This window comes from Bos indicus x Bos taurus, unplaced genomic scaffold (genome assembly GCF_003369695.1).
Source record: "Bos indicus x Bos taurus breed Angus x Brahman F1 hybrid unplaced genomic scaffold, Bos_hybrid_MaternalHap_v2.0 SuperScaffold_100333, whole genome shotgun sequence".
Taxonomy (NCBI): Eukaryota; Metazoa; Chordata; class Mammalia; order Artiodactyla; family Bovidae; genus Bos; species Bos indicus x Bos taurus.
This window is the reverse complement of record NW_020867084.1, coordinates 1,481-16,162: the sequence shown is the minus strand read 5'-3', so window position 1 is coordinate 16,162 and position 14,682 is coordinate 1,481. Positions and strand designations below refer to the sequence as shown.

Below are 14,682 nucleotides of genomic sequence, written 5' to 3'. Positions count from 1 at the left end.
ACCTTTTCTATCTCAATGAAGAGCAACCATGTGGGTCTTTTCTTTTTTTTTTTCCCTTTAACTTTGTTTTGCTGAAATGTAACTCAGGAATATAAAAAGGGTTTAGCTTTAGATAAATTAGTGCTCTCCATGCTACAAACAAGAATAAAATTCAAGTTGATTATAAGGATGAATCTTGAATACTTTTACACTCTTGAAAATTCTAATAATTGATGTATAATTACATAGAAAATGTTTGTCCTGTCATGCTCACAGAGATGACTTTTGGTATGCACCACACTACTTTAATAATTTTGGCCTAAAAACTACCTCGTGGTTACTTTCAGGTTTATTATTATTTATAAAATTTAAAATTATGTGCTCCAGTAAATTAAATATACCATATAATATCTTTTAAATCAGGATTAAGTCTTTTGATTTAAGAAATCATAATGACTTAATTATTCCCCTTTCAATTTGGGGTCAATGTTTTTAGGTATCATCGAATGTGTGACTCTAAGCAGCATTTATCAGACACGACTCAGCTCAAATTGCAATTTTAAGATCTATCATTAACTTTAAGTTCCTTGACTGATATCAAATTGGTTGAATTAATGTATAATCTTTGCCCGGAAAATTTCTAATTAAAGTAGAAATCATAATGCCTACTTTTTTATAGGTTATATATAGAAGAGCTCTAGCTTAACACCTTAAGAGAATGTGTGCGTACCTTTAGGAGATGTTCCTGAATGTAGCCATTACGTCACTTGAAGAAGAGCAGAACACGTGGACTCTCTAAGTTAAGTAAGGACGTGTTGCTTACCTGATGTACTCCTTCATTAAAAAAAAAAAAAATTACTGATTCTTAGTTACCTGCCTTCTAGATCTCAAGTCACCCATTTTCCCATGTGCTAGGTAATTCTTTTTTTAGTCACTTCGGGGTCCTTAGGTGCTGGAAGGCAGGTGAACCTGAGAACATGACAGGCTGCTCTCCTGCTGTGATTCTTATTTGTCTGTGTGTGTGTGAGTGAGATTCTTATTTTTGATGCCTCCTGTTGTGAATGCACCAAGGAGTGGGACCTTGACTTTGCTCCTGATACAGCAGTTTTCCTGGAGAAGGGCCTGGTGCCTGGTGAGCACCTAGTAAGTGCTTGCTGACTGAAGGACTTCTAATACACACTTTCGGAAAACTGATGAAGAGGACAGAATGTGGGTAAGATCCACAGAGGCCTAGAGTATAAGGGACAGAAGGACAAAAACTCCAAGAGGGAGAGATAAGGGCAGAGAGAAATGTCCTAGAACCTAGAGATATCCTTAACTGAGTATGGAAAATCTGAAAAGCTCTTCTTTCCTCATGAACTTCAACTGAGGAATCAGTGGAAGGTGAACCAGGAACTCTAAGGATCCAGGTTTGCCCAAGATGTATTATCGGTGCAGGATTCTGTAGCTTGCAACAATGTGTCTCAAATGAGATAACTTTTGCAGATGTAGCCACGTACTGTCCAGATATCATACAGAGACAGTCTCAGGCTTGCAAATGCACCCACATACTAGAGGGAGACCCCTCATTAGACTGTGTGCATCCAACCAAAGCCAAAATACAACTCATGAAGGAAAGAGGATAAATGTCTGGGACCAGTGGGCTTTTTTTTTTTTTAACTCCTGTAATCCATAAGCTGCTCTGCAAGAGGCTCTCCAGAGTCATTCTGGCTGGTCTTGTCTGGACTCAATGACTTCGTCAGCACTGAAAACAGTTACAATTATTAGAATACTTTCCAATCAGCTTGGAAGTTTGGTTGCTGCTCTGGAAATGTACACATTGTCTTTTCATTGTATTTCCCACTAAGTTGAGTCAGTAGGGCACAAATTCCTTTGTTAGAGTAACAGACAGGTGTATTGACAATTTCTTGTGATGCCAAGACCATGAAGAAAAAGACTCTTTCTTTGAGTCGGCAAAATACATTGGAATATAAATTAGCACATCTATTTAGGGAAAATTAAGAACATAAAGAGATGCCTTCAGTTTCTAGCAAAGGTGCAGTGACAGAAATCAGATTAACCCTCCTTCCTAAATCTCACTTTCCCTGTTTGTCCCACTCCCAAAGAACAAAAAGACAAAAACCATGAAATACCGATTTCTAAGGCACTGGAAATCAGGCAACAAAGGACAGCAAGCCCTGAGAGGTGACAAACAAACAAGATGAATCTTGCCATGGGCCCAGGTTCCTGCTTTCAGTGAGTTCCCAGGCTGGGCACCAAGAGGAGGATTTCAGGTAGTATTGGTGGAGAGCAAGGCAACTAGAGTTCACAGGATAAAGATCCAGTGATTCTTATTTGCAAAGCAGATGTAGAGCAAAGGTATGGCTATCAAGGCTGAAAGGGGTGTTGGGGGAATTGGGAAATTAGGGTTTACCTAAATACACTATTGATGCTATGTATGACACCACCCTTCTGGCAGAAACTGAAGAAGAACTAAAGAGCCTCTTGTTGAAAATGAACGAAAAGAGTGAAAATGTTGCCTTAAAGCTCAATATTCAGAAAACTAAGATCAGGGCATCTGGTCCCATTACTTCATGACAAATAGATGGGGAAACAGGGGAAACCATGGCAGACTTTATTTTTCTGGGCTCCAAAATCACTGCAGATCGTGACTGCAGCCATGAAATTAAAAGAGGCTTACTCCTTGGAAGGAAAGTTATGACCAACCTAGGCAGTATATTAAAAAGCAGAGGTATGACTTTGCCAACACAGGTTCTTCCAGTGGTCATGTGTGCATGTGAGATTGGACTAAAAAGAAAGCTGAGTACTGAAGAATTGATGCTTTTGAACTGCGGTATTTAGAAGACTCTTGAGAGTCCCCTGGATTGCAAGGAGATACAACCAGTCCATCCTAAAGGACATCGGTCCTGGGTGTTCATTAGGACTGATGTTGAAACTGAAACTCCAATACTTTGGCCACCTGATGCAAAGAGCTGACTCACTTGAAAAGACCCTGATGCTGGGAAAGATTGAGGGCAGGAGGAGACGGGGACAACAGAGGATGAGATGGTTGCATGGCATCACCGACTCAATGTACATAGGTTTGGGTGGACTCCGGGAGTTGGTGATGGACAGGGAGGCCTGGCGTTCTACAGTTCATGGGGTCGCAAAGAGTCGGGCACAACTGAGCGACTGAACTGATCTCAACTTGTACAATAAATAACAAATGAGAACCAATTGTATGGCATAGGGAATTACTGGATGCTCTGTGTTACCTAAATGAGAAGGAAATCCAAAAGAGAGGGAATATATGTATAGCCAATTCACTGTGCTATTAACACAACATCATAATTAACACACTGGAAAACAGCTATACTCAAATAAAAGTTAATAATAAAAAAAGAAACATGAAGAAAGGTCCCGTGATGACAGAGAGTGGGAGAGAGATAGAATACTGGGATATGAAACGGGATCCCTCAGGTATTCAGCAGAGTAATGATCGGGGTATCCTCATGAAAAAAGTGCCTGAGGCCAAGGAAAGAACGTTTTAAAAAGATCCTGGAACAACACCTGGTGCTCACACAGGACAAGCAATTGTATCTAAATGATCTCCCCACACAGACTGGACTACTTATAACTCATGGGCCATTGGGAAGAACATTCAAAAAACTCTTGTGATGGACAGGGGGGCCTGACTGTTAAAATGCTGCACTCAATATGCCAGTAAACTTGGAAAACTCAGCAGCAGCCACAGGACTGAAAAAGGTCAGTTTTCATTCCAGTCCCAAGAAGGGCAATGCCAAAGAATGTTCAAACTACTACACAATTGCTCCCATCTCACATGTTAGCAAAGGAAAGGTCAAACTTCTCACTGTGAGGCTTTCACGGTATGTAAACTGAGAACATCCAGATGTGGAAGCTGGATTCAGAAAAGGCAGAGGAACCAGAGATCAAATTGCCGACATCCATTGTTTTATACTAAAAGCAAGAGCGTTCCAGAAAAACATCTACTTCTGCTTTATTGACTACGCCAAAGACTTTGACTGTGTGGATCACAACAAACTGTGGAAAATTCTTCAAGAGATGGGAATACCAGACCACCTTACCTGCCTCCTGAGAAATCTGTATGCAGGTCAAGAAGCAACAGTTAGACAGGAAACAACGGACTGGTTCCGAATTAAGAAAGGAGTATGTCAAGACTGTATGTTGTCACCCTGCTTATTTAACTTCTATGCAAAGTACATCACGTGAAATGCCAGCCTGGATGAAGCACAAGCTGGAATCAATATTTCTGCAAGAAATATCAATAACCTCAGATATGCACATGACACCACGTTTATGGCAGAGAGCAAAGAGGAAGTAAAGAGCCTCTTGATGAAAGTGAAAAAGGAGAGTGAAAAAGCTGGCTTAATATTCAACATTCAAAAACTAAGATCATGGCATCTGATCCCATCACAACACGGCAAATAGATGGGGAAACAATGGAAACAGTGAGAGACTTTATTTTCTTGGGCTCCAAAATCACTGTAGATGGGGACCACAGCCATGAAATTAAAAGATGCTTGCTCCTTGGAAGAAAAGCTATGACTAACCTAGACAGCATATTAAAAAGCAGAGATATTACTGTGCCAACACAGGTCCGGCTAATCAAAGCTCTGGTTCTTCCAGTAGTCATGTATGGATGTGAGAGTTGGACTATAAAGGAAACTGAGTACCAAAGAATTGATGCTTTTAAACTGGTGTTGGAGAAGCCCCTCGAGAGCCACGTGGACTGCAAGGAGATTCAACCAGTCCATCCCAAAGGAAATCAGTCCTGAATATTCATCAGAAGGACCGATGCTGAAGTTGAAGCTCCAATATTTTGACCACCTGATGGGAAGAGCTGACTCAGTATAGAAGTCCCTGATGCTGGGAAAGATTGAAGGCAAGAGGAGAAGCGGGTGGTTGAGGACGATATGGTTGGATGGCATCACTGACTCCATGCACATGCATTTGAACAAACTGCAGGTTTGGGTGATAGACTGGGAAGCCTGGCGTGTTGCCATCCTTGGATCACGACTGAACTGAAGAAATTGGAGAACAGTTCCTTACCACGGGAAAGCTCCATAGGGCCTACAACCAGCCCATCTTTCTCTGCTCTGAGTCACCTTGTAGAACATGCCACAGTCAGTGAATCCAAGAGGGCACAGGACAAAGCTGACTGCAGGATACTTTTACCTCCTGATATCCCCTCACCTTTTCACCTGGGCCCTACATCGTCTCTACCCGTGACACCTATTTTCTCTCTGCAAACCAAGAAGTTCATCCCTTGTGAAGACACTTCGCTTTCCTCACCCTAGCACACCTGTGGGACAATCTGATTTGAGTCAGAGATCAAAAGGGAACGAATTCAACTCTACACCGCGGTTTCCAGCCGAAGACACAATGATGAAGAGGGTCAGGCTCTTCGGATTGAGCTGATACAGGAGGAAAAGCAGCAGGTGGTCGAGAGCCGCTATCAAGGGAGGCCCAGAAATCAGGTCAAGATCAGGGAGTAGATGGACCCGCCCATCACCAGCTGAGAACCAAGTAGCCCCTGCTTCACAAGGAAACAGGTTCAGAAAGAGAGCTTGGCTTCTCACCACACCTGGATTCCAGGTCTTCCCACACGACCTGCGGAGCCTCCCTTGTCCAGTTCTTGGATGAGGCTGAACCTCTGATCCAGGGGTTGGGCGGCCATCGTTGTGCTTTGTCACATCTTCGGGGGCAGGGGATGGATCCGTCCCCTCCGCGCGCTCAACTCGCCGGCTCTGAAGCCCTGGGCCTACCATTACTGCTGCAGGGAGCTCTGTGTCTGTGGTCCCTCGGGCATCCGCTGTGCGTCCACCCTGACAGGGAGAGGACCACGTCACCCTCGTCCCATCCCAGTGGGACGTCAGCATGCCGGACACGACAGAAAACGATGAATCCGCTCCTCTGTCGACCTGGGAGGTGCAAACTAGGACCTGCAGGGGAGGAAAGCAAGGCGAAATCTCAAGAAACGCCCTGATCTAAAGCTATTTTCAAGTCCGCCTCTTTGGTAACTCAGGCCTCTAGCGCGATTGAGGGTGCTGTCGCACGGTCTCACTCTCGATCGCACTCAGAGTCCACGCGGATCCAGGAGGAGCCCTGTGGCCCGGGAGACGGTGCGCATGCGGCCCGCGCCTTCCTTGGGGTCTGAGCCACTGAACCTCCGACGCGAAGGAGTCGCCGCACTGAGAAAAGGAGGAAAACCACTGCTGGAGAAAAGGGCACATCCATTCCTCAAATTGAGAAGCTCTACTGCTAAAGGAAACCAGAGACAGACAGACACACAGACAACATTGCATTAAAACCTTTCAGCGAAAAGAAACTGCCTGCTGTGAGGGAAATAGGAAAACCCTTCAAGACACCTGCTTTCTGAAAGAAAGGAAAAAAAAAAAAAAAAAAACCGCCTTTACCTCTCTGTTAAATTCGTGCTCCACGAACTGTTGAACTGCAAAATTATAAAAGGAAAAGAAGAGGGGTTTCAGACATTGTAAAATGTAAAACAAAGCCGTCCTTCAAGAAGAATCTCAAGTTTGGAATGAAGACATCAGATCTGCGTGGACCGCGCCTGGCTCCTCCGCGGCTTTATGCTGGGCCTGGTAGGCAAAGGAATTCAACAAGTGACCCGAGCCTCAGTCTTTGCGGCGGTTCCTGCTAAATGTGAAAGCGTGATGCAAGTCTGGACTGAAACTAGAGGACTAGAATCAGCCACAGACGCAGGAATCTGAGGAACCCCCCAGTGCCAGGCGGCGCTGGAAAAGCGCTGCTGTGAAAGGCCTGCGAGAGAGGAGCGCACGGGTCAGGCGGGGCAGAAGGGAGGGCGGATCCTTTATTTCCCGAGTGGGATTTGAAACATCGAGCCCCGTCCCCGCTGGCGCCATGAAAAGGGACTCTAAGGCACTGGATCTGCCTCTGGAAGGGCTGTGTCCACCTTGACCGACGTGGGGCCACCTGGGGCTAAGACGCACCTTACTTCCTTCGCGCCCCCCTCGGTCCTGAGGCTTCTGAGAACTGGGGAGGCGGCGGGGGCGACCTCTGTGCTTGGGCGCAAAGTTCACACACAGGGACCTTGCCCCGGAAGAGGCGAGGAACCCTAAATCAGCCCCTTTCAGGACCTGCAGATCCTTAGTTGATGGATTGCCTGTGTTTCCAGAGTCCTCTTCGTTTGAAAATTTGAAGATTAGGTGTGTTCAAACATGCAATTCTTGAATATGTCACTAGACAAAACTGGCCGTGTGGTTTCCGGTGTAGTGGTTATCACGTTCACCTAACACGTGAAAGGTCCCCGGTTCGAAACCGGGCGGGAACGACTCCACTTTCCCCCAAAAGTTTTAGATTCATATTTTAAACACAAAATAGAGGTCTGCCGGCTGGAGTGAGGCTTGGAGCTTCAGCTTCCCCATCAGTCCTCCCAAAGAATATTCAGGGTTGATTTCCTTAGGACTAACTGGTTCATCTCTCCTTGACCTGCATACAGGTTTTTCAGGAAGCAGGTAAGGTGGTCTGCTATTCCCATCTCTTGAAGAATTTTCCATATTTTCTTGTGATCCACGAAGTCAAAGGCTTTAGAAGAGTCAATGAAGCAGAAATAGATGTCTTTCTGGAATTCTCTTGCTTTTTCTATGATACAATGGAGGAAAAATGGAGGGGAAAAGGAGGAAACGGATAGAACCAAATTAATTGGAAAAGTATATGGAAAGGTTAAATAGAGAGTATATAAACAATGGAGGAAATTTCATTGGTAAAAGGCGTGTACAGGGTGATGATGATGAGCCTACACTTTCATGCATTCTAGGATTCCCAGTCAACCTGCTTTCCTCCAGAGATCCTCTCTGAGGATCACAGACTACCTGGACCTACGTCCTTGTGTGTGTGTGTGTGTGTGTGTGTGTGTGTGTGTGTGTACAAGACACAGAGGATTAGGGTAGTAGTGGAGCATGGGAGAGGATGCATAGACTAGAAACAATCATACATCATTTACATTCTAAAAGAGTGAGACATGTCCCTGGATGGGCTCAAACCAGGAGCTTTGCGGTTAAAAGACCAACGTGCTAACCGATTGCGCCACAAAGTCGGGAGGAGAGTTTAATCCTCACTCCCACAGAAAGCAAGCATATTTACGGAACTGGGCGGAGCCACCTGTGTTTCACAGAATGGCGTTTCCACTTCGGAGCCTCGGACAACCTAAGAGATGGAGTCCACTCGGCCGGCCTGTTCGTTCCAGTCGGGAAGCCGGGAGGTTCCGAGGGCAGAAGGTCTCCTGAGCGTCCTCGCCGCCGCAGATGTCAGCGCCCAAGAGAAGCCCCGAGCTTGAGCCGAGGAGCCCCAGAAAGAAGCTGATGGCTCCTGGTTTGCTCCGCCTTCGTCTGACAATTTGCGCTTCTGGACTTCGGTTTAGTAGATGGGGTGCGTGTGGCTGCAGCTGGAAAGAGGTCAGTTTGTTGTGATCCACACAATGTAAGGCTTTAGCTGTCTTTTGAGGACGGGAAAGGAAAGGTGTGAAGAGGGCGAATAGATCCGAGGAAGGCCAAGGGCAGGAGAGAACAGAGAATGAGCCAGAGGGAGAAAGGGACTGCAAGAGAGAGGAGCCGGCTGGTATCGCGGCCGGGACAGTCGCTGGATGGGGACATCACAGCGCCTGACTCTTGCTCAGCTCCCATGCTTTACTGAGGTGTCCGGGAATCCGGTTCACCCCCAATCGCAAAGTTGCTGGCCTTACATTTGTTCTGGCAGTTCCTTTGCTGGTTCCATGAGGAGGGGCAAGTTGGGCTGTGTGGGTTTGCAGGTGAATGCAAGACCTGTGGGCTACCTTGGAGATGACTAGTGGGCAAGGAAACACACAAATTCACTTTCCCCTTTTCAGGCTGGCCTTCAGGGTCTGGGTGGGAAACTGGAAAATCTGAGTGCGGATATCAATATTGATTTCAAGATAAGGAGATCAACAGCCAAGCAGTCAGTGAAAGTGGTTATGTTGGTGGAGGAGTGGGAGTGGGAACCTGACAAGGTGCCAGTGGACTACTTTTCAGCAGGCATGTGTAACTTGATACTGTGTGTGTGTGTGTGTGTGTGTGTGTGTGTGTGTGCTGTATATACACAGATATACACATAGTAAGGTCCATTGCTTGTATTTTAACTTTAAATTTTTATGTAGTCATAAATATATATATATATGTTATGTAAAATTCTGGGTCTTGTGTCATGTATAGGAATGTTTTCCACTGTAAAACTTTAATTTTTTTTTAATTGGGGGATTTTTGAAGCAAGGAATTAGGCTACTGTTCCCCTTTTGATGAGCTGATCAGATGAACGCGTAAACTGGCAGATCCCACAAGCCCAGGAGGTTACTGCTGGTCAGACAGGATTCCTTCACTCTCTCTTGAAAGTTCCACTGCCACTGAAAGATATCACTAACTTAAAAGAAAACCGCACCCAGACTTTATGCAGTGCAGTGCCAACATGCAAGAGCTTACACTCAATGGTGACATGCAAAGTGCCATGTGCTGAGGCACTGTCTACAAGTTTTACATGGGTGTACTCATTTTATCCTTTCAACAGGCTTCTATCATATCATCATCCTCATTTCACATATGAGAAATCTGAGACATGGAAGGTTAAGTAACTTGTCTAGTCACTCAATCAGTGAGTGGGATCTGAAAGCAGCAATTTGAACTGGAGCCTGCCTGGCTCCACAGGATATGGTGCTAGTCAAAGAGGAACACAAATGGTAAAAATGTTTGGCAAGAGATTTAAGCCCGCATGTTTCTTTGACAAAACACCAAGGAGGAGTCATGTAAGACGAATAAAACTGCAGTATCCTCATGACCCACTTGCCTCCCAAACACCTTTCTTATTCCAAGAGCTGCTCCCCTTGATTCCCCAACTTACACACACTTCTGCAAGAACTAGGTTTTCCCTCCCTTTTATCCTTTCCTCTCACTTTTCCAATACCTCTTCCATAGCTCTTCTGTTCTTTCACTTCCAGGTCATTCATTTTTTTTTTTTAATTTAAAAATGTTAACTATATCTAAAGAAGAAAATAAGCAGTCATCCGTAGTCCCACCTCCTAGAATGGACTGCTGTTAACAACTTTGCACATTTTCCTTCAAATCTGTTTTTACATTATTCTAAGTATCAAAAGTGCATGGGTTCATGCTAAATCATTTCAGTCCTGTCTGACTCTTTGGGACGCAGGGACTGTAGCCCCCCAGGCTCCTCTGACCATGAGAGGTTTCCAGGTAAGAATATGGAGTGGGTGGCCATGCCCTCCTCCAGGGAATCTTCCTGAACCAGGGATAGACCCCACATCTCTTGTGCCTCTTGCAATGGCAGATGGGTTCTTTACCATTAGTATCACTTGGGAAGCCCCTACACTCTATATGTGTTATTTTAAAAAATTAAAATGATACAGAACATACAAATACGTAAAATTTTGAAACATCTTAAATTCAAAAGTAACTTCTGTTAATGTAAGTAAATGATAATGGAGTCATTTAGGTATACCAACCAAGAGAAAAAATATATATATGCTTTTATATGATTGAGCTCTTATAGAATCTATTCCAACTTTAAAGTATTTCAATTTACTAGTGTATAAATTTAATGAAAAAACACAAAAATGAAGAAACTGTTGAACTTTCAATCAAATTGTTTACCTTAAGAGACATACGTTTCTAAAAGAACCCTCTAATGCTAATAATAATAATGAGTGTCATTGTATTAAGTTATTAAAATGTGGGATGATTCTTCTCATTATTTTTAAAAAATCAAATTTCTTAAGAATTAATTTTAAAATAATACAATCTATCCATTTCAAATCTGATGACTTTTGACAACTGAACGTACCCATGGAAACACTACCCAGTTCACGAACATCTCCAGCACTCCAGAACATCCTCTTGAGCCTCTTTGCCGTCAATCCCCCTTCCACTTCCTGTCCCAGGTGCTCAGTGATCTAGTTCTTGTCACTAGTGATTAGTTTGTCTCATTGAGTAATTCCCATAGGTGGCTCCGCAGAGTATGTACTCTTTTCATCACTCAGGGTGATATTTTAATCCATATCGGTGCCATGTATCAGGAATGTGTTTCATTTTATTGAAGAGTAGTATTCCTTTGCAATGACACCCCACTCCAGTACTCTTGCCTGGAAAATCCCAAGGACGGAGGAGCCTGGTAGGCTGCAGTCCATGGGTCGCTAAGAGTCGGACACCACTGAGCGACTCCACTTTTCACTTTTCACTTTCATGCATTGGAGAAGGAAATGGCAACCCACTCTAGTGTTCTTGCCTGGAGAATCCCAGGGACAGTGGAGCCTGGTGGGCTGCTGTCTATGGGGTCGCACAGAGCCAGACATGACTGAAGCGACTTAGCAGCAGCAGTAGCAGTATTCCTTTGAGTGAATATGTCACAATTATATCTATTCACTTCCTGCCGGACATTTGAATGCTTTTCAATTTGGGGACTATTATGAACAAAGCTACTATAAGCAAGTCTCTTTGTGGGCATATGTTTTATAAATTCCGTTTCCATTTTCTAATCTTTAATATACATTTATTTTGTGAATGGATGTTACATTCATCATGACAAAATTTATTGAAATATTTAAAAATGTATTCAAATGTTACAAAAGACTGAAGTGCCAGCTTATCTTTGATTGTTTCCTCCCAGAACATACTTAATATTGGCCACCTTCTGTGCCAGCTGTGTTATTTGATTATCTCATTTAATCTACACAACAGCTTTATGAAGTACTTATTATTTCTTTCATATGACATTTGCAAAATTGGCCTAGCAAATTGGAGTTGACCCAAGGTCAAAAGGAAGGTAAGTGGTGGCACCAGGACTAATAGGAGGCCCCCTGAATGTTGGGCTCATTACATTTGGGCTAAATATTCTCTGCTGTTCCTGGTCCCTGGTTTCCTGTCTAGGTTTTGCCCCGATCTGTGTGCTTGAGGCTGACCCTGGCAACCAGCATTTCCAGGTCTTTCTTGCCCATGGAATCCAATGGGTGCAGCCAAACAAATGAGATCAGAAGGGAGAGGGGAGGAATGTGAATGATAAATGTTGCCTGCCATATCAGCAAACAAAGCATGCTGTGCCATCTGGCCACCAGCCACTACCGACCTTAATAAGTGCATTAAGAAGAAACCTATCTGTTGTTGGAGTAGAAAAAGGCAACCCACTGCAGTATTCTTACCTGGAAAATCCCATGAAGAGTGGAGCCTGGTGGGCTCCAGTCCATGGCGTCCCACAGAGTTGGATATGACTGAGCATGCATGACTGAACACAGACTGTGGGATCTTAGTTCCACAAACCCTGGCCCACAGCTGCGAAAGCACCAAGTTCTAACCGCTAGACTTCCAGGGATTTCTTATCACATCTTAAGATGTCAGTTACCTGGGTGTAAACTTCATCAAAGCACTTCATTATATGTACACTTGAAAACTGCAAGAGACTGAATCATAAATGTTCTCATCACAAAAAAGAAATGAGATTATGTGATGGGATGGAGGTGCCAGTTAATGCTCTGGTGAGAATCATTTTGTTATATATAACTGTGCTCAATTAACGTGGTCAACTCACACACTGTTATGTCAATTATGTCTCAAAAAAGTTGGACAAAAAAAACTTATGAAAAAAAGAAAGAAACCTGTGTTACTTCTTTAGAACCCATCAAAAGCCAAGGGATACGTTCCAGGGCTGCAAGTTCAAGTGCAATGCAGCTGGAGAGGAAGAAGGACTGCTTACTCACTGGTCACCTGCCCAAGGTCGTTTGCTTTGGCTCCAGCAACTGGTGGGAACTAGACTGGCCTTCAGCAGCGCCAGGAGGACTGGGTCCCTGCAGGCTCCCACTTCATCCTCATGAGGTGTTTCGATGAGGAAATCACCAAGGATTTCTTCTTTTCCCCTAATCTATTACCACTTCTCACTGTGTCTCTTCAAGACCATTGTTGGATGGTTGGATGCTGAGTAGACAGGGCTTGAAGGAGATGCTGCTCTTCTCCTACTGGTCTCTTCTGGCCGGGAGGTTACTGTCCGCGGGATGAGAACCAGGGGGCCGGGAGAGCACCGGCTCTCTGAGAACCAAAATTCGCCGCGTGCACCCGGGTGCGCCTTGCCGACTCGTGGCGTACTGAATCCACGCTGCCGGCTGAAGCTTCTCCCGCGGGGCCACGCCTGCGTGGGGCTCTAGACCCCGCGACAGGGGCCATGCTGAAGTGGCCCGGCCCTGCCCCCGACCCTGGAGGACAGGCCACGGAGAGGCCAATCTTGACCGACCTGGCCAAGAGAGTTCTCGACCTCGGCCCAGCCCCACACACTCGAGGTTAAAAGACTCAAACCCTACAGTTTCAAAGGAGGGAGACTCTCGAGTTGAATCCATCTCCCGGCCTTTATGAGTAAAGCTGAGGGAGGAAATCAGACCAAGAAAAAGGTTATGTGCCTCAAAATGCATAACTAACCAAAGAAAAATAGGATTTTCTGACAAGTTGGAAGTGTGGTCTGAAAGACTGGTGTCAAAGAGAAGTGTGTTCGGTCTGAGCCAACAGAGCATCAGGTTAGGTGGGAAAACACCCTTGCCACAGGGGTGGAAGGGGAAAGACCCAGAGTATCTTTCGGAACCCGGGGCCTTCCCAGAAAGCATAATCCATTGACGCTGTCCCCTTTCCCACATCTGTGGTCCTTAGAGATATTTGGGATCCCAGGTCTCACCTGGGGGCCTCCATTCCAACTCCTTTTTTTGGAAGACAAATCCCAAAGGTTTGCATCGCTCTGATGTTTGCTTTTCAACTATCAAGGTCCTGAAAGCCTCTGGACCTCGCTAATGGAAGGAGTAACTGACCAGCTGCAGTTCACAGAGGAGCCTGAAATTTTGGCCTGGGAGAAGAGTTGGGGGAGTGGAGAGCAGATTCTGGGGCATCCTGAGGTCTAACTGCCTGGGTACCCACAGGGACCTCGCTCTGGGAGAGGTGAGGAACCCTAAGTCAGGGCCTTTCAGGAACCCCAGATCCTTACTTGAGGGATCACTTGGGCTTCCAGAGGCTTCTTCCTTTGAAAATTTGAAGGCCACCTGTGTCCAAACATGCATTTCTTGAGCATGTCACTAGGCGGTAGTAGCCATGTGGTTTCCGTAGTGTAGTGGTTATCACGTTCGCCTAACACGCGAAAGGTCCCCGGTTCGAAACCGGGCGGAAACAGCAGCACCTCTCCACAAACTTTTAGATTTTTATTTTAAACGAAACTGGAGGCCCGCCGCAGGGAGTGAGACTTGGCGCTTCAGCTTCACCATCAGTCCTCCCAAGGAATATTCAGGGTTCATTTCCTTTAGGACTGACTGGTTTCATCTCTCCTTGACCTGCATACAGGTTTTTCAGGAAGCAGGTAAAGGTGGTCTGTTTTTCCCATCTCTTGAAGAATTTTCCACAGTTTGTTGTGATCCACACAGTCAAAGGCTTTAGAGTAGTTCATGAATCAGAATCAGATGTCTTTCTGGAATTCTTTGGCTTCTTCTATGATCCAGTGGATGGAAAATGGAGGAAAAGAATAGAACCAAATTAATTGGAAAAGCATATGGGAAAGGTTAAATAGAGACTACTACAAACAGTGGAAGAAACTTCATTAGTAAAATGAGTTTACAGGGTAGATGATGAGCCTACTGTTTCGTGAATTCCAGGATTCCGGTGA

At 45.0% G+C, this 14,682-nt stretch overlaps 2 non-coding genes across 2 annotated transcripts; both read left to right on the top strand.

Annotated features, from left to right (window-relative positions):
- The first annotated feature begins 7,241 nt into the window (after window positions 1-7,241).
- TRNAV-AAC lies at window positions 7,242-7,312 on the top strand. Its single transcript has one exon. It is a non-coding gene; the product is annotated as a tRNA-Val (tRNA).
- A 6,810-nt stretch (window positions 7,313-14,122) lies between these two features.
- On the top strand, window positions 14,123-14,195 carry TRNAV-AAC. The gene has a single exon. It is a non-coding gene; the product is annotated as a tRNA-Val (tRNA).
- The last annotated feature ends 487 nt before the right edge of the window (window positions 14,196-14,682 follow it).